At 38.5% G+C, this 27,238-nt stretch overlaps 1 long non-coding RNA gene across 1 annotated transcript; it reads right to left on the minus strand.

Moving 5' to 3' along the window:
- Nucleotides 1–430: 430 nt before the first annotated feature.
- On the minus strand, nucleotides 431–22,635 carry LOC125324114. Its single transcript, XR_007202817.1, has 4 exons — nucleotides 22,626–22,635; nucleotides 19,729–19,730; nucleotides 18,036–18,047; nucleotides 431–540 (listed from the first exon to the last, which is right to left on the minus strand). It is a non-coding gene; the product is annotated as an uncharacterized LOC125324114 (long non-coding RNA).
- Nucleotides 22,636–27,238: the final 4,603 nt, after the last annotated feature.

The following is a 27,238-nucleotide window of genomic DNA, read 5'->3' on the forward strand; positions in this document are numbered from 1 at the left end:
GAAAAGACCTCTGGGATCAATGAGTCCAAACACTGCCTTGTCAAATAGACCATGGCACTGAGTTCCATGTCCAGTCTTTCCTTAAACATCTCCAGGACGATGACTCTACCACCTCCCTGGGCAGCCCATTCCAATGCCCAATCAACCTTTCTGTGTAGAACTTCCTCCTAATGTTCAACCTAAACCTCCCCTGACACAGCTTAAGACTGTGGCCTCTTGTCCTGTCACAGGTTGCCTGGGAGAAGAGGCCGACCAACCCCTACCTGGCTACAGTGTCCTTTCAGATGATTGTAGAGAAGGATAAGGTCCCCCTTGAATCTCCTTTTCTTCGGGATAAACAACCCCAGCTCCTTCAGCTGCGCCTCAAAAGACTTGCGCTCCAGACCCTTCACCAGCTCCATTGCCTTTCTTTGGACTCACTCCAGCACCTCAATGTCCTTCCTGCAGTGAGGGGCCCAGAACTGGACACAGGACTTGAGGTGCAGCCTCACCACTGGCAAGTACAGGGAGACAATCATTAACCTGGTCCTGCTGGCCACACTATTTCTGGTCCAGGCCAGCATGCCATTGGCCTTCTCAGCCACCTGGGCACACACTGGCCCACGTTCAGCTGCTGTCGACCAGCACCCCCAGGTCCTTTTCCACTGTCCCGCTTTCTAGGCACTCTGCCCCAGCCTGTAGTGCTGCAGGTGGTTGTGGCAAGCTAAAAGCTAAGAGTGTTGTCACCCCCAAAACAGTACATCTGTCCTGTCAAGTTCATCCTCATGATGGTTGCGTTCCCTGCCATAGACTTAAGGGATAAAAAACAATGGGAACATCTGGGGCAAGTCACTCCGCTTTTACTGCTGAGCTGCTGACCATGGAAATAACATTTTAAATGTAAAACCCAAAGAGCTTCTTGCAATCAAGACCATAATCTTTCTCTTTCCCTCAGACTACTTTTGTCCAGACATACGTAGGTGAAGTCTACAAAATATATCACCAGAACTACAATTGCTTCTGATACCGATCGAGTGGAAGTCCTTCTTTTGGCCATAATTGATTTTAGACCAGGCCTTTAAACAAAAAAACTGGTTTGTTAACTTGAAGAATGTTCCAATTTCTAAGCGTGATTGATTTTGACAGTTCTCATGTAAAGTAACCGCTGTAATGATAAACTGTCAACCGCTATGGTGCTGTGAATCAAATCTGCTGAAGAAATGAAGGTTTGCCCTTTCAAAAGGTTATCATCTTGCATGGTCCACAGTTTTTCTTTCTATTTTTTTCAGGAAAATTACTTTGCTAACTGTCAGAGGTTTAATATATGGACTATAAAATTGAGACATTTTCAAAATTAATTGGCCTAAAGCAGAAATAAAATGTCTTTGCCATTATAGCAGCTCCCCATTGTAACCGTATTTCAACATATCTCAAAGCTCGAACAGTGTTCAAAGGAGTTTCAATTTTTTTTTTGGATGCTAAGCAAAAGTACAACTCTTTTAAAGAACATCACGTAAAACACATAGAATTATTTCTCTGTCTCAGTGATCTAATTTTTACTGTTTTAAATTTAGGTAAACAAAACATACACTCAAAACTTTTGGCAAGAAAAGAGTTTGTGGTACACTGTAAAATTATTATTCAAAATTATTGCTGTATTTTATAAACACAGAAATTATAAACACAGAAATGGAAAGCATTATTAATACACAAAATCAGCTTATTTATTCTTAAGTGGTTCTTCTAGGGGTTGCCATACATAAACAGCAGAAAGGGCTAAATTAATGTAAGTTCATGTGAAATGCCTTTATTTCTGAAATTAAGTAGTGCATGTCTTCTCTCTTTCTGTCATGTTTTTTCAGTTGTATAAGTAACTAAGCTTCACTGTGAAGTTTCTGTCTTCAAACAGTCCCAGTAATAACATCTTATTTCAAAAGAGATGAAATTTTGATGTAGATTTAAAAAATGCTAAGATAGAAGATGAAAATCCTTCGTTTTTTCTCTGCTTTTGCTTTTTTCTTTCTATTGCACTTATACATGAACAGTGAGAGTCTTTCTAAAGAACTGTTTCTGGATAAATGAAAGCTACACAGCAACAAGAAATTGTATCTATACTGGACAAAGTGCTTAGTTTATTCTCTATGCAACTCCAGAAGTGAAAAAATATAGCCCTGTTTAGCTGCAGTGATCAGACAGGGCAGCTCACAAAGCTACTTCAAATAGATTTTGGCAGGTCTTTTATAGTTGTTTCTCAAAGCCCTCTTGTGGTCCATTGCAAAATAACGTATGGCTAAAATACAGCGCAATTACAGTGATCCACGTTTTGGAAAACTGGGCTCATGGGAGGTAAAATTGGCTACTCAGGTATTATAAATCCATCTGACTGCACAGATGTCAATACTGATTTATACTCTACAAGGGTTTGATAATCTCGGCTTGTAGGAAAAGAGTTCCTTAAAGATGTGATCTGAAGACCAATGAAGTCATTGGGAGGTTTTCCATTAATTTCAGTGACTTTTAGATCAGTCTGTAAGCATTTAGTGTTAATTTAAAAAGTAAAATACAGGTAACCCTGGAAGCTAGTGCAAACACACATATTTTTTTAAAAAACATATCCAAAACATTAAACTTCAAATAAAACTTGAAATGGGAAACAGATTTAGAATCTTTAAGAAGTGTAGGCAATGAATTCCACAGATTATCACTGCTCTTACAGCCTGTGCTTTGCAATCCCACTATACCTTTCTTTAGTTTTCATCTCCACTGTGAAGTGAATGTGAAAGCACACACCAGTATAAGCATAGTATGATTTCAATGCAGAGAGAAGGGCTTATAGCAAAGGCTTGGAGCTGGACAATTAATTAAATGAATTTTGACTGGTGTGTCCAGCTAAATCTATTGCGCTCTGCCCCATTTCCATTTTTTTCCCAGTTTTTTTTTAGCTGACATGGGGAGGCCCACAGTGTCATGTTTCAAAGGAATGTTTGTGTTTGTGAGATGTTTGATTGAATTGCTGCACAGCTGTATGCATTAGCACCCACAAAATTGAGTGACCACTGTGGATGTGCATCGGAGGACAGGCAGAACTACTCATTTTAGCAGAAGTGCTGTTACCTTCTGCTAGAACAGGCTGCTTGTGGAACTATAGCATAAATTAAGACACGGATATAGACAATGACGTCATGAATAAAAATCCATGGTTTTGCATCTTTGAGCACGCAGCCCTGATAAACATGTGAGCTCTTTTGCCATTAAAACTCAGAAATCTACTTCTGCTATATTTGGAGCCTTATTTCTCTTTTTTTCTAATCTGGTGAGAGTTATTTACAATAACATTTCTAATCAAACCATCTTGGCTATTAGCAAAGTAATTCTTTGTATTTATAATAAAAGTGATCCTATGACCATTTTGAAAATTTTTATTAATATTGTGAAACATCATAACAAAGGAAAAAATGTTTTTTTCACACAGCCAATCACATAGGAAGAATGAAATTGTACATCTATTACCCAGTTTATAAAGTCATAAAAATTATGGTTTCCTTATAAAATAAATAGTTAACTGAAAATCCTTGGCAATTCTTCTAGTCTTTGTCCAGCATTAGAGGAGAACCCATATGTATAAAATTATTATAATAAATGATTTAAGGAGGAAAAAAAAGAGACCTGGGTTTTAAAAGGCAATGTGGTTTTGAGTTATTAGAGATCTAGGGCCAATTTTAAACATCATGAAAAAAATTCAACTTTGTTGAGGTTAGTGATTTTTAAGAAGGTAAGAACAGTCTGTTCTCTCCTCATGTTTTTATTTTTACTATCTCTAACTAATGTTTTCTTGTTTAGAGAAAGAACATGTATTGTGATTATTTTTATTTGATTCATTTGCACTTTTAATGATTTCTGCCATTATTTTGAAATAAAGATCTGTGGAGTTAGCACAGGAAATTAATACAATTTAAGCTTTTATGAAAAATACTCTTACTGTACCAAGTGATGTGTTCAGCTACACTGAAGTCAATATGGTCTTTTGGCAACAATTACTTCTTGTGCTGTAAACAAATTCACATTTTCAAAGGACCTTTACTCTCCCACTGGAGACCAGTTCTGCTGCTGGCACCTTCACTCCTTTACATTCTTGTTTGGTAATATTCAGGAGAAGGGTTCTGCTGCTGACTCAGAAAATGAAGTGGAAATCCATTCCTGATACAAGGGACATGAAAAATGATGGGGGAAGACACCACAGACATTGCTGTGGCAGGCCAGAGTAGTCTGTAATTTCCCTGAAGATACTGCTAGCTCTTCTCTTTCCATTGATGTCTGGAAGTTTGTCCATAGCCTTTTTTCTCGACTATTTCCCAAGTTATTCCTGTTTTTTTGTCTTTTGCTCTTAATACCCATCTGTCTTTTAATGAGGACAGAAAAAATTGCCATCCCGGTAAACTTATTGAGATGTAGATCCAGAATCCAGCATGTTCCACACAAATCTTTCCATGGAAATCTCTGGCTTTGGAAGAAGTTTTGACACAACAAGAAGAACTAGCCTTCTAACCTTTGGCCTTTCTACTGTACCATGAAAATATGCCTTTTTCTTTTTCTTGAGCTCCCATGTCTATTGCCTCTGATGATGAATCCTTCAACAGAAGAATTCCATAAAATTCAGATCTAGCACGTAACTGGTGTTTTGCAGTGTCAAATTGACATACATCTCTTCATTTATTCTGAGGAAGTAGGTGGAGTGGTACTAAGCAGCAATGAACCTTTTCTGTCCTCTTCAGAAAATGAAAGTCATCAGCTCAGCCACAACTTTGTTACCCTTATTTTGTCAGGTTTCAGATGGCTCTGAGTTATTGGTAAGATTATAGATAGATTTAGGCAAAATAAGTTATATTCCCAACTGACTTCTGTTTTGGAACTGTTTGTCTTGATTTAATACTCAACATTATCATAGTAAACAACTGAAACAAAGTTAATTTCTTTTTACTTCTTAACCAGCATATGAGTGGTATTGATTTCAGCTATTAAGAACCCTTTTGATACAGTTCTCACTGTATATCAAAGGAATTGTCATAAAAATATGATGGAGGGTTATGTTTAGATAGCATACTTACCACAGGAAAGTCTATCATGATCAAGTGAATGCATAGGTTATATTATCAGGGAAGCATATTCTGAAATATTTGATTTTTCAGCTTACAATTATTGAATATGTTTTCAAAATTTTCAGTGCTCTGTGAAAAGGAAATCTGTGTGTGGAAGTTTTGGTCAAAAAACATTCCAAAAGTTGTAAAAATAAAGCTGAATAAGTAATAAATTATTCAAACCCATCTGGGGACCTGAGTTATACTGTCTGCTTCTTGGCTTTAGGTGTCTATTCTTGCTGGAGTGTGTCATAGTTTCTGCTAGAAAGTGCAAAAAACCTGACCAGATGATGTCAGCACAGACAAGGTGGCTCCTGGCAGCAGATATTAAATAATGGCTGGCCTTAAACATGTGAAATGCATTTGGCTAGCTGGTGGCAGGCTGTACTGTGTGACCTCTCCTTCTAGGTGCTTTAGCGCCAGCCAGCAGAGTCCCTGGCACAGGGGTGTGAGCACAAGCTTGGAAATGTGTCCTTATTTCAGGCAGAGGTGCAGAGGCAGCTCCCCACCCACTGCTGGCTCCTCGTCGATCTCCTCTGGCAGGAACCCCCCTGAAGCTTCCTGAGTTGGTGAACACTTCCCTCTGGAAAGAAGAAAATGTATTAAATTAAGGGTTCCCAAAGTTTTCTTTCTGGAGGGCTATGTGATAACTGGGAAGACCATATTCGAAGCCTACCACTCTCCAATACCTAAAGCCTTCCATATTCCCCTTCTGCCCTGTTCCAGACCCCAAGAGGCTCTATATGAAGCCAGATGCCCGGTCCTTCTGTTTTCCCAGGTGCTGGGAAAACTGTGCCGGACTATTGCCCAGTCCTGGCAGTGCCCATGGAGGAGACCTTGCTGAAGTTTCTTGGGCTTAATGTAAAAGCATAAAATGAGCTGAAACTTCTGAAGCCTCCAGGATCCATCAGGTGAGTTAGTGCCAGTTTCTGACCACTCACTTAAGTTCTGGCTTGAAGATTGCATCTTCCTTTTGGGAATCTCTGCACTAGAGGGGACCTGCCTTTTACCCTCAGCTGGCACTGTCATGCTGTCCCTCCCTTATTTGTTAAAACATGCATCTCTGTACATATGCAAAAAATAAAATGAAGCAAAAACCCATCTGCCAACCAACAGACAAGCCCAAGAGTGCTTTGCCAACCAGGCAGCTGGATCTGTCCTCTGAATAGTTTGTAAGTCACTTCAGATATAGTCTGAACTCCTCACTGAACACACTTACTGTTCCTGCAAGAACTGGCTCAGCTTCCCCTGCTGCTGAAGTGGAAATGTAAATCTCAATTTCCTCTTCCAAAAAGGAAAAGCAAATATTGATCCACGTTTCAGGTTTTTGCATCATCCTGTTTACCTTGTCTAGCCTGGAACCAAGCAGCATTGATACTTTTAGATATTTGACTTCCCTCATTTGAAATTATTCAAGTCTTTCATAAGTCTGAAAAAGAAGTGGTTAAAACATTTTCTTTTGCTCACCCTTTTTCAGTAGCACTCTGTGACCCAACAGCCTGCGTGCAGCTCTGAAGAGCTCCTGTACTGGTGGTGTTGTCTGACTACCCCGCAACACCTGTCTCTCCCTCACACCAACCTGGCCGTGGTTCAGAGGTGAAACAATACTTATGACACAGCATGTGTTTTGTGCCTTCTCCTCTTAAATGAATTTTTATTGCAGAAAGCTACAGTTTAAATGAGCTCAGAGACTGCTAATGACTTCTACTTCCTAACACACATCCAAACATCTCCTGCTGCCCTTCCAGCTTCATTCACTCCAGTGCCTTCTCTCTCCCCTTTCTCAGGTTAGCTCAGGCTGTGAGACAGTGTGTGATGTGCTGCCCAGGAGGGATAAGATGGGAGAAGAAGCAGAGGAAAGCAGCCAACCAGGAGATAGGAGAACTCTGGCAGGGCCAGTATGTGGCAGAAGTTTCTTCTAGGCCAGCCAGCAGTCAGGAGATGTAAATAGTCTGACTGGCACCAGCTGGGAAGTTCATAGTCAAAAGGTGTACACTGCTTCATCCCTGGTGGGCAGCAGAGACTGCCTTATGGGTCAGACGCAGCCTGCAAGCTGGCTGCAGTGCAATCTTGCCTTAAACCTAAGCTGGATAATATAATTTTCCTTCTAGAATAACAAAAAAAATTTCCCTTAATTTACAGAGCTATTTTGGGATATGAGATGCGATTGCTAGTTACTTGGATTGGTGTTGCTCCATTATTTGAATTTTCCAGAGAATGATGTGCATGCCATCAGAAAGGCATGCAGTTCTGCTTTCCCCCTTCTCCTCGCCTCATTCACTTTCACAGCACTTCTTGACATGTGTGGTTTGCTGTTCCTGCTACCTGGACTGAAATAATGGCCTCTGCCCTACTGACTTCTTTTTCTACCACAAAGATCTTGCTTAAACTTGGGGCTGCCTTCTAGAAAATGGTAGTGTTTTCCAGCTAAAACACCTATGGTTTCTTCCTCTATGAAGAATGCTTTTATACTTCCTCGGGAGATGGGTTCCAAATAGCACTCCTATGCCACTACCCCTAACCCCTTTGCTGATTTAGCATTGTCAGTGGCACAGTATCCATGTGCCATTAATATTCTTCAGTGACCTTGACTGGGCACCTTATTAAACAGCCCCCTCTAGGACGGAGAATTTTTTCCAGTTGTTCAGGTAATATAAAAATCTGTTTTTATAAACCAATGCAAACCTCTGGCTACAGCCCTCAGTCTTAACTCACAGATAGGTACTATTGAGAGAGGAAGAGCATTCAAGGACTTTGGTGACTTAAAATTTGCTGGTAAGTGGTTTGTGGTGTTATTACTCCACTGGTCTTTCCCACAGTAGTAGACAATCCCATTTAAAAATGCCCAAGGCTTCTTCTTTTCATACGAAATAAAATCCTCTCTCCTAGGTAAAAGCAAACTCTGATTCTCTGCCCTGCATTTTCATTGGTTTGCACAGATTAGTACTTTGTCTTGCTATTTCCCTAAAGATCATAAGCAATCCTCTCTGTGATTGATCCAGCTCCTGTGCTGATCCCACATGCCAGCAGACCAGGGCATCTTTGCTGTCCGGTCTGATAGTTTTGCTGAATATTACAGATTTGTGATTCATTATTGTATTCCAGTAACTTTTTGACCTGCATTAGCAATGAGGTAGTTTTGTTCTAGGCTAGCCTGTACTGTCACGTCCCACACAGAGATTTTTTTTGTGGCTGAATGCCTGAGATGATTTTCTAAATCTCTGCAAGCTTTTCCTAGTTCTCATTTCTATACATATATTTTTGTACAAGAGAATAGGGCAGAGGGAAATTCTACCTTCTCTCCATTCCCTGATTCTCTTGTCTAGTAGGAAGTACTTAATGATCATTCTTTCTAAGGTTTCTTTCCAAGGATTATTTCTAAGGTCTCTTCCTAAGTCAAGAAATTTCCCTGGATATTCTGACCATAGAAGGAAAAAAAAAGCCTCCTGGCAAAAGCCACAGACTTTCAGGGCTACCTATGAATGCACGCATGAAACCAGGAAGCACTGTCATTATGCTATAGGATTTAAGACACAGAAAACTCAGTATTTTGGTAGAATACAGGAGATAGAGTTTGAGGAACCAGTTTGAAACTTCTCCATGAGAGTCAACCTTGGAGTACAAAAAGAACTTCTTGAATTGCTTGGGGAGTTGATAAAATTATAGTAATGGATGCATTTGGACAGAAAGACAGTTGTTAACATGTTCCTGTTTTCTGGCAACAGGAGTGTGGGAGCTGAAGTCAATGTAATTTCACTCTATCTGCGTTCAGGAAAAGAACACAAAAGAATCTGATTTTTTATTGTTAAGCTGGCAGTACAGAGACTCACAGTTTCTGAGTTCTGGAAAGCCAGACATTCTTCTGAACTGAAGAATATTAAAACAAGACAGCTTGAACTCTGCTCTAGGCCCAGGAGTGTAAATCTGGAATAAGTTCACTGGTTTTGATGAGGATACTTTGGATTTACACCAGCAACTGAGAATAGAACTTGGCTGTGTGTCTTATTCTTCTGGTGGTAGTGAAAAACATGATCCTAATAAAAGACGTGCAAGCGATCACAGGAGTATTCTCATACTCGTTCTACGCTTAAGTTTTAGATGCAGGATTTAAGATTGTGGTACAAAATCCAGCTATACAAGAGTACCTCTAAGCAATCTGGCAAAGAGGATCTATAAGAAGAGTGGCAATCTAATGCTTGCATGGCTCCTATAGCTGTATTGGCATGTCTTGCCTTATAAGAGGAGATTCAAAAAGTATTGTTGTATTTTATTTTAAAATTTATTTTAGTTTATGGGTATAAACACACAAAAATAATTTTATGCAGTAATTGTTTGGAAAAAGGCTGTGTGTGTTGCAGGAACTGAAGAAGCCCGAATACTTTGTGTTGTAATGCCTTTACGGAAATGTCAGCTGTGGAGCAGACCTTTATAGACACTGGCATTATCAGCTTTTTGGATTGCAGCATTATTCCTTGTAGCCCAGAATTGTTTTATTGTGGGTGGCTGGTTTGCAGGTGAAAATATTACAAAACCAGTAAAGCTGCCTCATGTGCTGCTTTGACAGTATCTTCTCTTCTGTGAGAACATGTGTGAAAAGTGTTATAGACATAAAGCTAGAACCAGATCAAGCCTTCAAAGGTTGTTTTTGTTTTCTTTTTGGTAATATTTCAAATCCTGCTGTGACTTTCCAGTTATTTAGGTGCTATATTGCAAAAACTTCCTGAGCCACCCTTCTTGGCATGATAAATCCACAGATACTGTGCTTTAAAATGATACACAGTTGGGAAGGTTTCTAACAAGCATCAAATCCATTAGATTTGTATTGCTTTTTCTATTGTTTAGTAATATTTGAGAGGGATTGGATGCGTCTGTGACCTGGCTAATTGCAAAGAAAATTACAGAGTATTAAAAACAAATGGGAAGATGGAAAAGAAAGTTGTGGTAGGATTTTGAAAGGAGTTTTCAATCTCATGGACATTCATTGTCACTTGAATGACTAACTGCCTCGGGCTACGTTGGAAGTCCCATCATGAGAGCTGGAAAAAACAAAACCCCAGCTAACCCATGCCTCTAAACTTAAAAACCCCAAAAGCTATAGTCACAGACTAAATAGAGTATGATTTGAGGCCATGCTATGCTCTGCCACTGGCTTTAATTGGAGAAGGATGTTCATGTGCTTTGATTTTTCCTAGTGACCGAAAAGAATCAATAGAAGTGTCATCAAGCTGCATATTTTGCTCTTTATTCATTTTGATAATCCCTCTCCTTAGCTGGAAACTGCTGCCAGCACACTTAAAACATAATTTCTTAATCACACGGTCCCTTAAAGTCAATGAGGTGATATTTAAAGTTTACAGGGATGATACAAGAAAATCCAAACACTTTTGGTGCTAAACGTTCTTGAAACACTGGATTTTCTCCAATATCTGCACACTGAACAGTTGAATCCAAATGGGATTCCAGTCCAGTAATGCACTTACTGTTTACATAATAGTTGAGGGACATGAAAGGCTTTATTAAATCAATCAAAACACTTTTGAAGTTAAAATAACTAAATAATGCTTTCAGACACATTCTAACCTAGTTTACTCCATGACAACAAATAGATCTTCATTTTTTTTTACTGCTTGGTACTTCTTTTAGCCTTCTTTTTCCAATGTTCTCTAAAAAGAAGCAGGGATAAATGAATAGACTGACTTCACTAGTGTGGGCTTCTTTAGAGACAGAGAACTATGCCTTGATGCTGTAAAAGAAGTGACTAGGCATGTCTCATTCGGCATGATGAACAGGGCTATTACTGATGTCATTAAAGATGATATATTTAGTTATGTCTATTTTCTAATGAAGAGTATGTTTCATCACACAGATGGCACATCTGTTTTGTATGACATTTCTTGAGAGTTATTCACATGAAAGTTCATTACTATTCTGGATTCTGTTTATGTTTAAGGGGGCTTTCCCAAATGGGATTGCTGGTCATACTTAATGCCAACAGAACCACCAGCACTGCGCAGTTACTGTAAAATACCTACAGCTTCCTGGGTGATGGAAGTGTGATGTGTGAAACCATAAACACAAATGAGTTCAACATGCCTGTCTGGGGTTTTTTTTGGTCTTTGTCTTGCTCTGTTCATAGAAAAGACCCACAGAGCAGATTCAAGTATTACCTGCACATTGCTATTTTGATTTTTTATTCTCGATAGCTTTGGGAACATGAAGCATTTTTACCAATGGTAGCTATGTTCTACTCTATGTTTTTCTATGGTAAGGCAGAAAAAGGAGTTGACCAAGGTCTTTCCTTGATCTTTCTGTAATAATGATACAAGACTGAAAGGTTTTATCACTTTTATGCTGACTGATAACAGTAGGGCTACACATTAAGAAATCTGAGATCCTTCAGTGGTGTCTCAAGTCTACAAGAGAAAACTGTACTTCAGTTTTTTTCCATAACCCTTAACCCAAATGTTGATCTATGTTCTCAGACCATAGCTCAGGTAAGTCTGTTATTTGCTTGCTTATTAGATATGTGTTTATTCAATGTTTTTTTCTATCAGTATAGATATTAAACACCACATTCCGTAGCAGTGGGTGGGGGAATCAGTAGCACTGCTTGCAATACAAGTTGCAGTATGTCTGTATTCAGTTAAAATCTAGTGGAAACAGAATATATTCACCAGTAAATATCATCATGATTGACAGATGATGATTTGCCATTTAGACAGAGGAACCCATCACTAGAAAAAATGGGCATATATTGTACTGGCACTTCAAATACTACTCCTTAACCTGTATTGATGAGCCTTTTCCAAAATTCTTGTTCCTTTAGATCTTTGTCTCATTAGCCTGACAGTTTGCATTAAAATAGGATACCAGCTTTTACTCCATGTTCTGAAAGCAAAAAATAGGATACATTAAAGGTAGGGTAAACACCTACTTTCCATGTCAGAGGTTCCACTGGTACAAAATGTTATTGGCAAGCTGATAGCAAGGAGAGTAACAATAATCATATCAAATACTTTTGTTTAGAAAAATACGTCCAAGAAGAGAAAATTAAGGTTAGATATGGTGAATCTGCTTCCTTAGAAGTCTGTCTAGCTGGCTACTTTTAATTTTAAAAACTTTGTAACAATCTTAGCGTAAGGCATTTTGGAAATTCACGAAACAAGAGTAATATTAAAGAGACTGAACAGCAGAAGCAATTAAGCATACTTAATTAGTTTTATAGTTGATTTCCCAAGATAATGGTCTAGAGAGACAGATAAAAGCCCTGAAATGGCAGCATTATATAAGTGGCCAGGCAATTAATAAACCTTAAAATGTAGATCTATTGCTATAAAAAATGTTACATCACTTCTGAGTTCGTAGAGTATTTATGGCATCTCAAGCACCAGGTCAGGAGTATTTTTTAATGTCTCATCAATGAAAAACATTCTTAATTTGAAATTCCAAATTTGTTGTCTTTCATATTGCACAGCTGACATACGTCAGGGTTTTGAAATCCACAGTTTGACATGAGATGCTCTGAATGTCTTGGGAGTATGGAAAAAGCTGTGTGATTTATCTTTGCCTTCTCTCAGATAAATCTTTCAGGCACAGTTCTGGCATTACATCAGCAAAGCCTAGGCTTGACTGTTGTGACTAGGCTAGTAGGAGGCTTGTCTTCTTCCTTCTTCTTTTTTTCTTCTTTACTGGTGCATGTGTAGCCTCATTGATTAATCCACCTCTTCTGTCCCCCAAACAATCAAGACAAAACAAGAAAAGAAACAAAACTTGTGACATATGTAACTAAGAAGGCTGGTTGGACTTTTAACCTCATTTACTTGTATTCATTTGGTGAATCCTTCCCAGCAGGAATTGTCTCCTTCCCAAGTTAGTACAAGATGCAACCCTGGAGGGGGCCTTTGGGAATGACTACCATCAATCCTAAAATAACAAGTACTGAGTTTGATCCAGAATGGTGTGTTTGCAGAGCATACACACTGAATAGTCTCCATTTTCAAACTTACTGTGGTTAACAGACTGAAAGGGAAAATATTTCCGTCTCTTCATTACACAACTAAACAAAAATTTCTAAATGGCTTTCAGTAGAACTAATAGGCAAATTCTGTATGTTTCAAGATATAATACAACAAAGCTGAACTATGCTGCAGCTTTGAATCTTCAGCTGCAATTCTGTATAGATCTGAGAAGCCCCCAGTTGCTTGATGGTCTGAACTGGTTTCTGACATTTAACCTATTCTTGAAGATGAAGATGTAGGGTAGATCAGTATAGAAATACCATAAAAAATGTTGTATCCTAAATTGAATATATTAATATGTAAAAGTTACTTTATACTATAGAACAAAAGCTTTTTCACAATTTATAAAAATTTTCTGAATCTTTTCTGCAGCTTTCATTTCTTCTGCTAATTCTTCCCTTTCAAAATTTCTGAAAGCCTCATTGATTTTTTTACTATTATACCCACTTGTGACAAGTCATGCCACTTTCAGACAGTGATAACTAGTAAGCAAAGCTACCCAATGTGTCACCCAATATTTATTGCAGTAAACAAAGCAATGGTGTGAGATCTAGTCCCTTCCGTGCCAGGAAGCAGTGGAAGTCACCACCACTTGCTAATAGCCACTGTGGGCTTGCAAAGGTGGCTGCACGGGACAAACTATTACAAGGGCATGAGATCTCCTGCTGAATGACAAAGATGTCATGCCTCAGTCTGTGATGCCTCATGGAACCTTCTGGTCTGTGTTCTCTGACTCTGTCTCCTGCTGTGCCTGGTTTTTCCAGCTTGATCCCTTGTCTCCTATGCTCCCAGTTTCAGTTGTCATCCTGTTGATTTGGCTGCAGTGAGCAGGGTTTATGACTGTCTTATACGAGCCCTGAGAGATAGCTTTGTTGGTGTGAATAATTCTCTAAGTCCCCTAATTGCTGCTAATATTTGCTTTGTTTTCATAACATCTCTAAGCCAGATTTTCCATGAGGAGGTTACCAATAATGCTGCGTGCCCTGAGGAATTCTTGCGCATGCTCCCCTGCTGTCAACTTTTTACTCATTCTTGGTAAACAGCTCTTGTCTGGGACAAGTGTGACCTGAAAGATGACATGTGGTGCACTGATGCTCATCTGGATTTTAGGAAAATGCATGACCAGTTGAAGTCAGTCCTATATCTGTGACTGACGGTGGTATCAGGTTCCTCTCACACACTGTCTCCTCTGTGTGAGCCAAATTGCTTCAGGGCATGGGCCAGATTATAGCAGTGCTGTTTAATTTCCTATCCAGCACTTAGCTCCCCACATTTTCCTTGTGGATTGCTTCAAACTGCCAGTCCAACCACTGATTTAATATGCAGCCAGCTGGCTGGAGTACACTCAGAGCCTGGTCAATATTTGGAAAGAAGAACACACAATGCCTGATTTCAGATGAAATAATGGAACATCCATAAATACAACATGATTTTTGAAGAGGCTGCGGAACTAGTCATTTGTCAGATTGGTTACCAATGATCTTAGTCTTTCCATCAAAAAAAAATTACAGGGCTTCTACAAAAGCAAATCAGAAAACAAGATAGTGGAAAACTGTCTCAAGTACTTTGCTGATAGTCCCAAACTTGAGCTTTGCCTCTCACAATTCAGTTTCTCAACAGAAGAAACAAAAGCTGGAGATAAAGGACCTGAATATGAACTTGTTGCAGGATAGCATGTATGTATTTCCACAAAGATGTCTCTTGAACTACTAAGCGAGGTTTAGATCTTCATTCTCCATCTGCATTTCAGTCTGACCTTTCATACCCCAGTGACTTGAGCAGTTTGGGCAAAGGCAGCATTATGCCAGAATGAAACACAGAAGTAGGAAAAACCCACCAGCATGCCTAGGAAAGAAGGATCACTCACTTCTGCTGCCTGATTTTCTCCTGTTTGTTTATGAATTTACATAAGTACACTTTCATTTCTATTTTGGAGTTTGAGTTAGGTTCATTTGCTTCTGTAGGAGAGTTCTCAAAAATGCTAATCTTGGCTTTCACTTAGCAGAACTGAGTCTTGTGAGTGTGAAACTTCCAGGGTTTGTTTCCCATTCAGTCATACAGGAAGTTATCTAGGAAACTGTAACCAAGTCAGATGATATTATGAAAATATGACAGAATATTAATACACTCTGAAGAATAATGAAATAACATTTCAGGTTAGCAAAAGAAGAAAGTTCTATTTAATTCAATTTAAAAAAAAAGTTTGGTCTACCTCCATTAATAAAAACCCTAACTAAAATATTCCTGATTGTGTGTGTTTGGCACATGGTGATCCTTGTGTATGGAAAAATAATAACTCAGAGAACTGAAAGTAACCTGAACAATGTGCAATAAGGTCCTGTGTAATCTGCCAATGAACAGCTATACCTGGCATGAAGGTTCATCTCACCTGTTGTCCCACAGACTTTTATGAACGTGCTTCTGTGCTACACCTGAGTCTAGTCCTGCCATATGTAGCAAATCACACTAACTGAACAATGAATATGAATGGATTTGTAGAAGGAAATCAGGAATACTGAAGCCCTGCTGCTGACTCTTGGGCTCTTGGATCACAGCAGTTAGAACATAGAATCAGTCATGGAACAGCTGGGATTAGACGGAACATTTGAAAACATCTAGTCCGAACCCTGTGTGTGCTGGACATTGGGAACATTCCTTTCTTTTCAATCCTTTTTTTTTCAATTCAGCTTGTGTCTTGGTGTCACCTCACAACGTGAACCATGGTAGTGGGAGATGACCCAAAGACCCATGCAGTAAAGTCATGAGACTACTGAAAAAGGTCAGACTCCTGAAGATATCCTGGGACAAAAGAAAAATATACCTAGCCTAGATTATTACAATAGTAATTCCATATATTATTCATTCCTATTTTTCTAGCTAATGAAATGCATAACATTTTAAAGTCTGTCTACAATCTCAAATGCAAAGCCGCTTGGCTCCTTAACACCTTCATAGTCTGGCTTGCCCTTATCTTTATATACAAGAGCTGGCAGAAGGATTAGTGCAGTAAAAAGAAAGAGTGATTGTTACAGTGCTTGGGATTTTCAAAAAATTTCATGGGCTTTATAGGCCTCTGTCCTACTTTGGATACCTCTTGACCTGGTTTATGAACTAAAAATAGCAGGAAAGTGAGATTGCAGACATCAGGCCTAAGAACTGCAGAGCAGATGCAAGAGAACTATGCAACAGTTACTAACTTATTTTCTTGTCATAGGTATCTTGGGCTTTCCATGCCACAGCCACTTGTCTTGCCCTTTAACTAGTATTTAAACCATCTATATTAATCAGCCTGCTTATAGGGTAGGAAATTTGTTAATAAGTTATTTAAGCAAGGGGATAAAAACCTGGCCCAACTCTCATTGACCCCAAAGCAAGGATTTTACTTTTCACATCTTGAAAAAGACAGTGACTGAGCTATCGCTCACTTTCCTAAATACAAACAGATTAAGCTATTAAATTACCTCATCAGCTTTATATTAATGTGGGATTTATTTATTTATTTATAAGGCAGAATGAAAACAGGAGTGCTGTAACACAGATGAGAAACATAGTGGAAAATGAAAGCAAACTGAATGTCTTTCAGTAAATACATTTACTTTAATTCGTGACTCAGGCCTAATTCTTGTCATGATTTTGTTATAATAAATTTTAAAGAAAATAAGATTACAGCGATAAAATAACATCTCCTACAAAAGTGTACCTAGAGCACACATGCAAACAGTTAGACTGTCTGTGTACTTTGCCTGTTAAATAGCAACTCAGTTTAATTTTTCACTATTATTTCCAAAACTGTCTTTGAAGCTTGATCTGGAACAACTCATCCCCAGAACAATGTCTTAGACTTCCCTGCCCAAAAGAGATAATTAAATTACAAGAAAAATAAACAATTGTATCATTCCCATGTTTAATACTCACTTTTGCCTGAAACCTATGTTCAGGAGATCTCTTCTGTCATAAATTCTTCTTTTACATGCATCTGAGTTTCTTGAACTAAGAGATTTCTCAATTACTGCAACCCAGAAGTATTAAAAATGATAAGTTTTTAGTCATGAAGTATCATGTCATTGAAAGCAAATTGCTCCTTGGGAAGGAACAGTATAAATTAATCTTTTTATCTAGAAATAAAAACAATTCTGAAATTTTTATGACATGAACTATTGCCATTGTTAACATTATTTTTTCCAATTTCTGTACAGGCATAATAAATCCACAGTCAAGTGTAAGTTTATGACATTTAGTGGTATGTAAGAGGCTAGCACAAGTGAGGGGTGCTTGCTAGTGTCAATTCAATGCTTAGATTTGACAAGATATCTCAAAGGAAGTGTGAGAAACAATTAAAATGAAATTTCACATGTAGTAGCCTATTGCATTTGCTTTTTTATTATCAGTCAAGATAAACTGACTTAAAGCAGGACAATTTTATGTGTCCACTGGAGGATGAAATGAGCTGCACTTAAAAGGGCCTGCAACTATAGGCTTTATAACCTAGGATCACTGTTGCTACTACAGATGTCTACAAGAGCTGAGATAAATCCCACGCCAACAGGAAAAATGTATTGCCATGCTCCACCCCTTCAGCTTTCCCCATCATTCCTATTTTTCTGTGCTTTACCTTAATATGCAACTTCAAGGCTTTCCAACACTAGAAAACTAGGTTATTGAGAGTAAAACTGCCATGAGCAGTCAGTTTCTACAGGAGAATCCGATGGGAAATGTTCTCAACAGCATTACTGAAGTCCAGGTAGACTACATCCACAGTCTTTTCCTCATCCACTAAGCAGGTCACTGGATCATAGAAGAAGACCAGGTAGGTCATGCAGGACTTGACTTTCCTAAACCCAGCCTGGCTGGGCCTGATGCCCTGGTTGTCCTGCACATGCTGGATGAAGGCACTCATTATGACCTGCTCCATGATCTTCCCTGCTTGATGAATTTCTAAGCCTAGTATAGCCCTAGCAAAAAAAAATTGCTTGCTCTGTGTTTCTTTTATCAATTTATGCTTCCATGGTCATTTGCATAGCAGTATAGGTCAAGTAACTGCTATTCATCTATAGCAGTTAGAAATGGTAAGATGCAGAGAAATTATATGACTATCCAGGTTTTTTTTCAAAATGTTCATATTATTTAGACAATCGTGAAAAAATAACACAGTTGTTTTGAAAAATTAGTAACTGCAGTATAATATTCAGTTTCTAAAAATGAAGATTGTTGTGTGTGTAAAATGTAAAACACATTTTGAAACTGTAGTGTTTAATATTGTTTCATTGTTCTTTCACTTGTGATTTATTGCCCCAGTGCTGGTCTGTACCTATTGCATTGTCTGTTAGCCATGCATTCTGCTATGCTATTTTTTTTTAAATTTCATGAACTTGCTAAGGATTTAATAATCTTTATGTGTGTCTTAATATCAACATCAGTAAACTGAGAGCAGCATCTTGACTGCCAGTATGTATTTTAGATATCTATTAATAAATACACTAGCAGGGAAAAGAAATTCTTCCTAGGTGAAATAACTGCTAGAAAAAACTGTGAAAACCCGACTCACTGTGAAAAGCAAACTGGTTGAAAGTGGTGCCTTTCACACAACACTCTGTGCTGCAAATCTAAATATGAGAGATGTGCAGTTTCTGCAGTGTTATGGTCCATGAGCCCATGCCAGTGCCTTGGAATAGTATTTCCTCACATCTGTTCCTTCCTTATATATTTGCCAAAAATGTTGAAAGAAATTGCTTCAAGTCACTCAAATACTTGCATTGTTGTTTGTTTTCTTTTTTTTTTTTAATAAACCTTTTTCACATTAATGGTCTATTTAAACATGACACAGTCTGTCATAATTCAAACTGCAGTTGAGTTTTCCCATTATTTGTCTTATACAACTGTGATTTTTTTTCTTGGAAGGGTAGCTTGCAAAGAAGTGGTCTTCATAGATGAAGGTTATTGTTTGTAATAGGAAAATCATGAAGAAGAAGCACAATAGCTTTCTTTTTTGAAAAAGGGGAAAAAGATCACTCCTTCAAACCTGAACAGAAATTTTAATTAAAGTATTTGTCCCAAGGACAAGAATAGTCCAAAAAAATAATCCTGATTATACAAGGAAAAAATTTATACTCATGTGATGGTAATAAACCAATAATTTAAAATAATTTTAGCAATTTTCACTCTTCTGAACTACATTGGTGTCTTATTATTCTCATAGCTCCCAGTTTACAGCTTCTTTGCTACACTTCACTAAAAGATAAAGATCCTCTGCATTCCTGTGCACAGGCTCTTTCATTGCCTTCTATATGTCTAACCTAATTCCCTTAACCCCTTTATTTAGGCTTTCCTCCCTTCCATTGTTCAGGACATGCTAAGGACCTTGGACTGGGGCCGTATTCCAGAACATCTATGTAGTTTCAATTGCCTTGGGAAATTTGTTTATTCATAGCATTAAATTCTGGAATTTAATTGTTTGTCAGCATCCAGAATTTTGATTTAAGCACAGTGAGGACAGGGTTCTTGGAGTATGCTGGTACTTTTATATATGAACAGTTAGCTTTTAAATTAAAAGGTATTGGCCTCAAGGGGATGCCTGTCTGTCTTTTAAAGACTGCAACAACTTGTCAGTGCATACAGACATGTTACACCTCTGAGAGTGTTAAAGAGGAAAGGTTATAATTTCTGTGTTTTCTCTGACTGTGCAGAAAGCAGTGGCTGAATACAAGCTTGCAAGGTATTCTTCTGAACTTAGACACAATAGCAGCGGCAATACTTAAGACAGGATCTGATAACAGGGGTCCTGAATATGGGTCTTGCACACCCTACTATTACTTTTTCAGTACAAGTCTTAGTGAAAGAGACTGGCTGGGAGTACATCTGAATCAGAGGTGTATGAAAGATCATTTGTGTGATTGTAATATTACTACTACTGAAATCAGTCTGCTACCTTCAATTGTAAAAGCCCTGAAATGTTGACTTTGCTGCTGTTTTAGCCAAGGTATGCTAAGGTTTTTTCTTTTTTTTGTTAAGTAGTGTGAACATACCTTGTGACTGAAGATCAGAAGGAGCAGGCCTCACATGAGAAAAGGAAGAAGGAAGAAGGCATGAACCTACAGATCCTGAGAGTACAAATTTTCATTGTTATAGATGGTGTAACTATGGAAATAACTTACCATTTCCTATTGGAGTTTTAAAATTACATTATGTCAGGTGTAACTATGGAAATAACTTACCATTTCCTATCGGAGTTTTAAATTGCATTATGTCACACAATGGTTCTCTTTGGAGACTTTTTTTTCCTTTTCAGTGGTGTTAAGTTAAATAAAAATAAAGAAAATACTGCTTCCAGTAAAATGAAACTGTTAGAGTCAAATACTTGCAAATATTGCAAAATGAAGGAGATGGCTAAAATAAAAGAAGTGCACAGGTACACATATGGCTGGGCTACTGAGGCGGCTGGTGTGGGGTCTGTAGCTCAGACCCAGGAAGCTGTGACCAGTCTGGAGAGATGGTCCCATGAGGAACCGTCTTCCCAGAGCCCAGTGTCTTCCCTCAGCCGTAGCCAGAGTGCCTTTGCAGAGAAGCTCTCAGCTCTTTAGTGATTCTCAGCTCGTGATTTCAGCTCTTGCTCTGCAGGGCAATCTCCAGGCCAGACCAGGAGGAGAGAGACGAGAGACCCATGTAGCAGTTCCGCATAGGGCAGCTTTATTAGTCCGCACCCCACGAAGGGGAGGCCAGGGACGAGCTCTCTCTGCTCTCACAGGGGCAGAGGGCTAGATCTCATAGGGATACAGGGGGTGGGTGTCAGAGGGTAAAGGCCAGTGGGTTACAAAGGATCTGCATAGGGTCTCCCAGGGGATTCTGGGTCTGTCTTCTTCTCACCATAACTGAAAGTGGCTGGCTTTCCAGGGGAGTTCTTCTGGGAGGTTAAGCACTCTCCTTATCTCAGCAGGCCTTCCTCCAGGACAGAGGCTGGGCATACCCCACAGGCTACCAAGTATGTTTCATGCCAAGGTTATAAACACAGTTACCTAGAGTCATTCTGTAGTGAGTAAAAAAAACCCAGTTATTTTCAGTGAGGCATTCAAACTACCAGTGAGTAAGTGTTCACCAGTTGTTCAAGACCAGGCTGCAGGGAGCCCTGAGTAACTTGGTCTAGTGAAATGTGTCCCTGCCCATGGCAGGGGGGTCAGAATTAGATTGTATTTAGTGTTCCTTCCAACCCAAACCTCTAAGCAAAGGCTTATTTGAGTTACACCTCAGTGCAATAGCTCCATATAAGTGAAAAATCCTGCAACCCAGGAAAGTTGTGGGTTTGATTGTTTTGATTTTTTAGTGAGAAAAATGAGAACATGGCTTCACCATCTGTCATTGGTGTGAGAACCATAAACAAGTGTAAACATAATTTAGAAAATTACTAACATCTATGCTAACATCTATACTAACACTATGACAAAGGCTCTAACCAGTAGAAAAATATAAAATAATGATAAGTGCTATCAACTGAGGGACATTATAGACTGGGGTCTTTGGCTTTCAAATGGTTGATGTTTGAACTCTACCGCATTAAAGGTATAGCAGAAATATACACATCTTATGGCTACTTTCAAAGCTGTCTAAATACAGACTCTGCCAAGTAGAATTACATTCACCTTGCAGCAGAGATCCACTACTCTAAATATCCTGTGTAGTCATTTCTTCATTATGGCCTCTTGCTAATTTCAGTACAGGAGTCTTGTTCTTGTTAATTTCCAGTGTATGCAAACAGACTATGTAGGACATCTCTGTCTCCAACTGATGTGTTAGAGACATTCTCAGAGAGAAGGCCAGATTGGAAGCAGGTCCAATAATTCCAGGATACAACAATGGAAGCATTAGATCATCTCAATTTGCCATTAAAAATATTTTCTTAACTTTCTTTTCCAGCTGGCTTAAATTCTTTGTTTGAACTCCGTGGAAATCAGATTCATCTTGACCCTGAATGCATTGATGAGTTCCTGGTCCATTTATTATTACAAATGGTTATTTTTTAGAGGAAAAACAGTGGCTAGGAGAAACATTACAGAAATGTTTTCTTAACTCTGGTACACCTTGGGAAATTCAGGTTTGGGTGAAACTTTAACCTTTTGTTTCCATTGCAAGGTGGGAGCATTTAAATTCTACTGACTTCTGCTATTTTCACATTTCTTCAAAAAGCCCCTCTGTGGGCTATAATAAATTCTGTGTGTCTCCAAAGAGAGTTATGTGGATTATGTGTGCTGTTTTTCCTAGTATTTCATCAGGCTCATTATTAACATTGGACATATCAAAGGAGTAGCCAAAATAAAGCAAACTGTAACAGCTGTGGAGATGCACATTTCTGTAAACTGGCAGGCTGATTTGTGAATTATGCTTTTCAAGTAACCTCATTAAAATGTGTCCTTTAGAAAAAAACCCCAACTTATCTTTGTTTTTGTCAAAGCCTTTTTCTCCCCTTACATTCCTGAAGTGATGGAAACATGGTGCAAAATATCACAGGCCAAGAGATTACAATAGAATCTTGAAAAGCAGAAGAAATGTGCTTGAGACATTACAAAAATTGAAAAGTTCAGCCACAGTAGTTCCCCCAGTACATGAGAGTTACTGGCAAGGTGAAATAAACACAGAGGGCCATGCAAAAATTTGGGGTGCTGGAAAATATAGTGTGAGAGGAGAAGCATTTTGTTCACCGGGTAGGATAGAAGGCCAATGGGCCTGAAATCCTCCACTGCATAAAGCAAAGTCATAGAGAAGACACGTTTAGGGCCTCCCCAGAGCTAGTCCCCAGAGCAGATATATTAATTTTCTTTAAAAATCAATGTATCAAAACCAGGATGTAAATCAAAACCACAAGCAAGTTAACTAAATGCAATTATAAATGCTCTTTTGAAAACTTCTGAATTTGAATTTTCATGCCAGTGGGCTCTGACATTAAGCAGGTTATTTTAAACTGTTATGTGAATGTTTCCCACACTGCTCACTGGGGCTGGACCTGGAACTCTGTGGAGGAGGACAGTAAAACTCTTCCTATAAGGTGGACTAACTAGTGACCCAAGCTAACAGATTTGATCAAAGGCTTCATTCTCTTGAATCCTTTGCCAAACTCACATCTCACCATTTGTGAGTAATGTTTCACACCATCTCCAGTTGGCCCGGACTGTGTTGCATTCTGGTGGGTGATGACCCAGCCTCTATTACTACTGATACCTCCATCACCTCTTGGCTAGACTATACCTGTGTAATCAACCTGAGCATGATGCCTACAGCACTTAGGAAACTCCAGCTAATAGAGAAGAGTGGAACAAATATTCACAGCCACACTGGCTACCTGGGATCCACCAAGCCGCAGAGATTACCCATGGTATTTCAGCTCAAGCTCAAATTTCTTTTATACTATCTGTGAAGAAGACTGTGATTGATCCAGTACCTTAAGAGGGACTACAAGAGAGATGGAGAAGGACTTTTTACAAGGGTATGTAGTGATAGGACAAGGGGGAATGGCTTTAAAATGAAAGAGGGCAGGCTTAGTTTAGCTATTAAAAAGAAAATCTTTACTGTGAGGCTGGTGAGGCACAGGAACAAGTTGCTCAGAGAAGTCTTGGCTGCCCTATCCTGGGAAGTGTTTAAAGCCAGATTGAACGGGGCTCTGAGAAACCTCGTCTGGTGGAAGTTGTGTCCAGCCATTGTACAGGGATTGCAATGAGATGGTCTTTAAGGTACCTTCCAACCAAAACCATTCTTTGATTACAGCATCTGCTCTTTTGCTCTGGACAGTGCATTGTAAATGGGATAAAGCTCACCTCACAGAGCTTTCTTGTGTTTCAAACAGACCTAGAATTCTTGCAGGACCAAAAGAATGTCAGTAGTTCCTGTTCCTCAGGAACTTCTTCCTGTTCCAATCTCCTCTTCCACTCTGCCTTTTCTAATGTAAATACATAATATCTTCCCTAATCCTAAAAGTTAAATCCTGCCAGAACACTTCTCCTTCTGGAAAGCATGAGAAAATAGAAATCATACAGGAGATACACAGTTCTGTTTCTTACTGCAAAGCAGGAAGTCGGTGAGTGAATAAGGACTGTAGCTAAGTGGACCTATGTGGTAGAGCAGACTGACCACACACAGCTAATAGCAAGTCCAGAGTCAAAGTTGTGGCTTTCTTTTGAATAGAGGTGTTAAAAGGCATAATGGCTAAATTTAGTGATGGAAAATATTTTCTGAGTTCTCTGAAAAATTAATTTTGTTTGCTACCACTATAAACAGTTGATAAAATCAGAGAATATTTTAAGATTTTAAGTCATCAGAGTATTTATGCAGACATTTCAGTCCATGCCTGTTTAGTGAAGCATATAAGTATTTTAGAGTTTTGTTTCTGCTACTTTTCTATTCATGCTGGCATATGAGAAGTGGGCCTGGATGTTGACACAAGAAGGAAGCAAGTTTCAGAATTTTCTATTGTGGAAACACAACATCTGACAAGTTAATGCAAATAAAAATTGGACAAACTAAGAATGCTATTCTCTCTGAAGTAAGCAATCAGTCCTGAGAGCAGAACTAAAAAAGCTTGCAATTTTTATAACTTGGACTCCTAATAAGGAAGAGGTTATGGCTGTTTGTATGGCTGATACAGAAGTGCAATTCTGAGATCCACTTCAGTAAGAATAATAGTAAAAAAAAATTGCTAGGTAGAACTTCATACTCTGCCCCCTGAATATAGTGTCTCAAAAGAAAACCACAAAGGACTTCCTAAATATTTTGGTGGAATCTCCCTGAATAACTAACTATGGCTTGTCCTAGGGAGCTCTGTACATCTCCTCTTTAAAATTTTCCTTATTTCAGTCTTCAGTACATAATCCAGTGAAAGCAATTCCTTCTTTGTACCACAGCTGACCTACAGTACCACTTCAGTTTGAGAGCAATGCAATAAAAACAGCTAAAGAATGTGCTGATGAGAAAAGTTATTGAGGGAAGTGTCATGAGGTTTATAGCACCTTCTTAGTTTCCTGGTGCTTAAAATCAGCTGAGCTAGCAAAGCAGAGAACTGCAGCTGGGAATCAAAACCAGCTTTCAAATGCAAGTGTTACTGATACTATGGAGGAATACATCTGAAGAGAAAAGCAGGATATGCCTCAACGGCACCAAAAATCTGTTCATCATATTATTTTGCCTAGACCTAAGCTTTCTGTGCTCCAGCTGGAAAGGATTTTAAGGGATTAAAACAGCTAAAAAGTCAGGTGTATATATAAGTCTATATGCAGGTATATTTCAGGTTCAGAAGAATTCCTTTTTAAAAATTCTCTACTGAATTCAGTGTGAAATGGCTGAACTACTCTGATTCCAAGAAACTAAAAGGAATCTTGCAATGAATTTGTGGCTTTGCAGTGAATTTGTGGCTCTGCACTGGAGTTGCATGCACTTCTATTGTCAACATTTGAATGTGGTTTTGCAGCTCACTAAAATAACTCTGATTCCTCCACCCACATGGTTTTTTTCCATATCACTTTCTAGTCAGTGCGTCAACAAGGTTTTCCAGCCATGATTAACAATGATGAAGAACCAGTTATCTGACAAAGCTGTTACATTTTACTGTTTCATGTGGGTCAGGAAAACAGAATTCAGCTGTAAATTTCACTTTCTCACATGTCACTGGTAAAATCACTTTGTCAGTAAAAATAAAGCACCTGCAAAAAGCTTTGAAGATTGCTATGACCTATACACTGGTATAAATTAAATACAAATTATGCAAACTCTGTCAATTTAGGAGTTTAATAAATTGTGCACTACTGAGGGCACACATTTAAATTATACAAGTAATAGGTACAGTAAAAGGGAAGAAGCAAGAGGAATAAGGAAATTATCACAGTAATCACAAAGAATTGCCGGGAACTTTCAAAGAACTGCTAGGAACTTTTCCCATTATCCCATGGTATGTTTGAAGTATAATATTGTAACAGTTTCAGTAATGCAAAGAAAAAAGAAATAGAAGAAAGAGAAAAATATATTTTTTATGTTCACTTTGGTCACATATGTAGCAGATCATGTAGATAACTATGCTTGCTTTCTTCACCTGGGACAGACCTTCTGTGGGTCATCCAATAGCTGGTGGAGGAAAATGGTTATTTGATCAGTGTCTTTATTCTGTTATATTGTGTTCTTATATAGGAAGTGTATTATACTCTTCTTCTATGCAAAAAAGTGCTATGGGTACCTCATTGATGAACGAAAAGGTATACCTAACTGCCTCTGTAAAAGAAGGTTGTTGATACAAATGCACACTAAGGTAAATGCTAACATGTCAGCACTCTTTTCATTGGCATAATATTCTGCAAAGAATTCTTTGCACAGAATGCTTTCACTATTTTCCTATAAAAGCTATTTGTCACTCAGTAACAAATTAAGATCCTAATATTTACTCTATTTTTTTCTTTCTTCACTGTTCTTTATTTATAACTTGATGCAGAGGAATTTTCGAATCATAAAGAAAGACAACAGCTATTGCTTCATAGCCTTGAGTATCTAAAATAGCAAAGATATTTGGATATGCTTTCACTATACTAAATCCCAGATGACAGCATTAGCTCGTTTCTAATGCGAATTCCTTTGTTTGTGTTCCTAAGTATAAATGATGTGAAGTAGTATGACTACAAATAATATGATCATGCTTTAGCTCACTGGCAAAAAGAATTGTAGGGCTGCCTTACCAAGGCTAACATCTCTACTTCTTCCCTTGGATATCCTCCATTTAACAAAGGGCAGATCCTGTATTTATCTTTCTGACAGCCCTCAGCAAAAAGCCGAATGTCTGAAGGAGCTGGATTCTGGACTGGAGAGGCCTCTGGAGGTGGGTAGCCTCTGTTTTGGGAAGATTTGTTAATGTGATTCCTTTCACACTTTAACAAAACATTTCCCTGTGAGATGTTCAAAACACCCTTAAAAGGAGATAGAAACTTTCTGTAAAACAGTAGAAACCTGTAGACAAAGAACTACACAGAATTTTTTTGTAAATTGGCTATTTTGCTAAGTCCTTTTTCATTACTCTGTCACAATGGTGGAGAATATATGGATGGATATGATGCAAAAGGTGGAATTTAAGAAGCAAAAGGCAAATCTTTC

This window comes from Corvus hawaiiensis, chromosome 3 (assembly GCF_020740725.1).
Source record: "Corvus hawaiiensis isolate bCorHaw1 chromosome 3, bCorHaw1.pri.cur, whole genome shotgun sequence".
NCBI classification, from domain to species: Eukaryota; Metazoa; Chordata; class Aves; order Passeriformes; family Corvidae; genus Corvus; species Corvus hawaiiensis.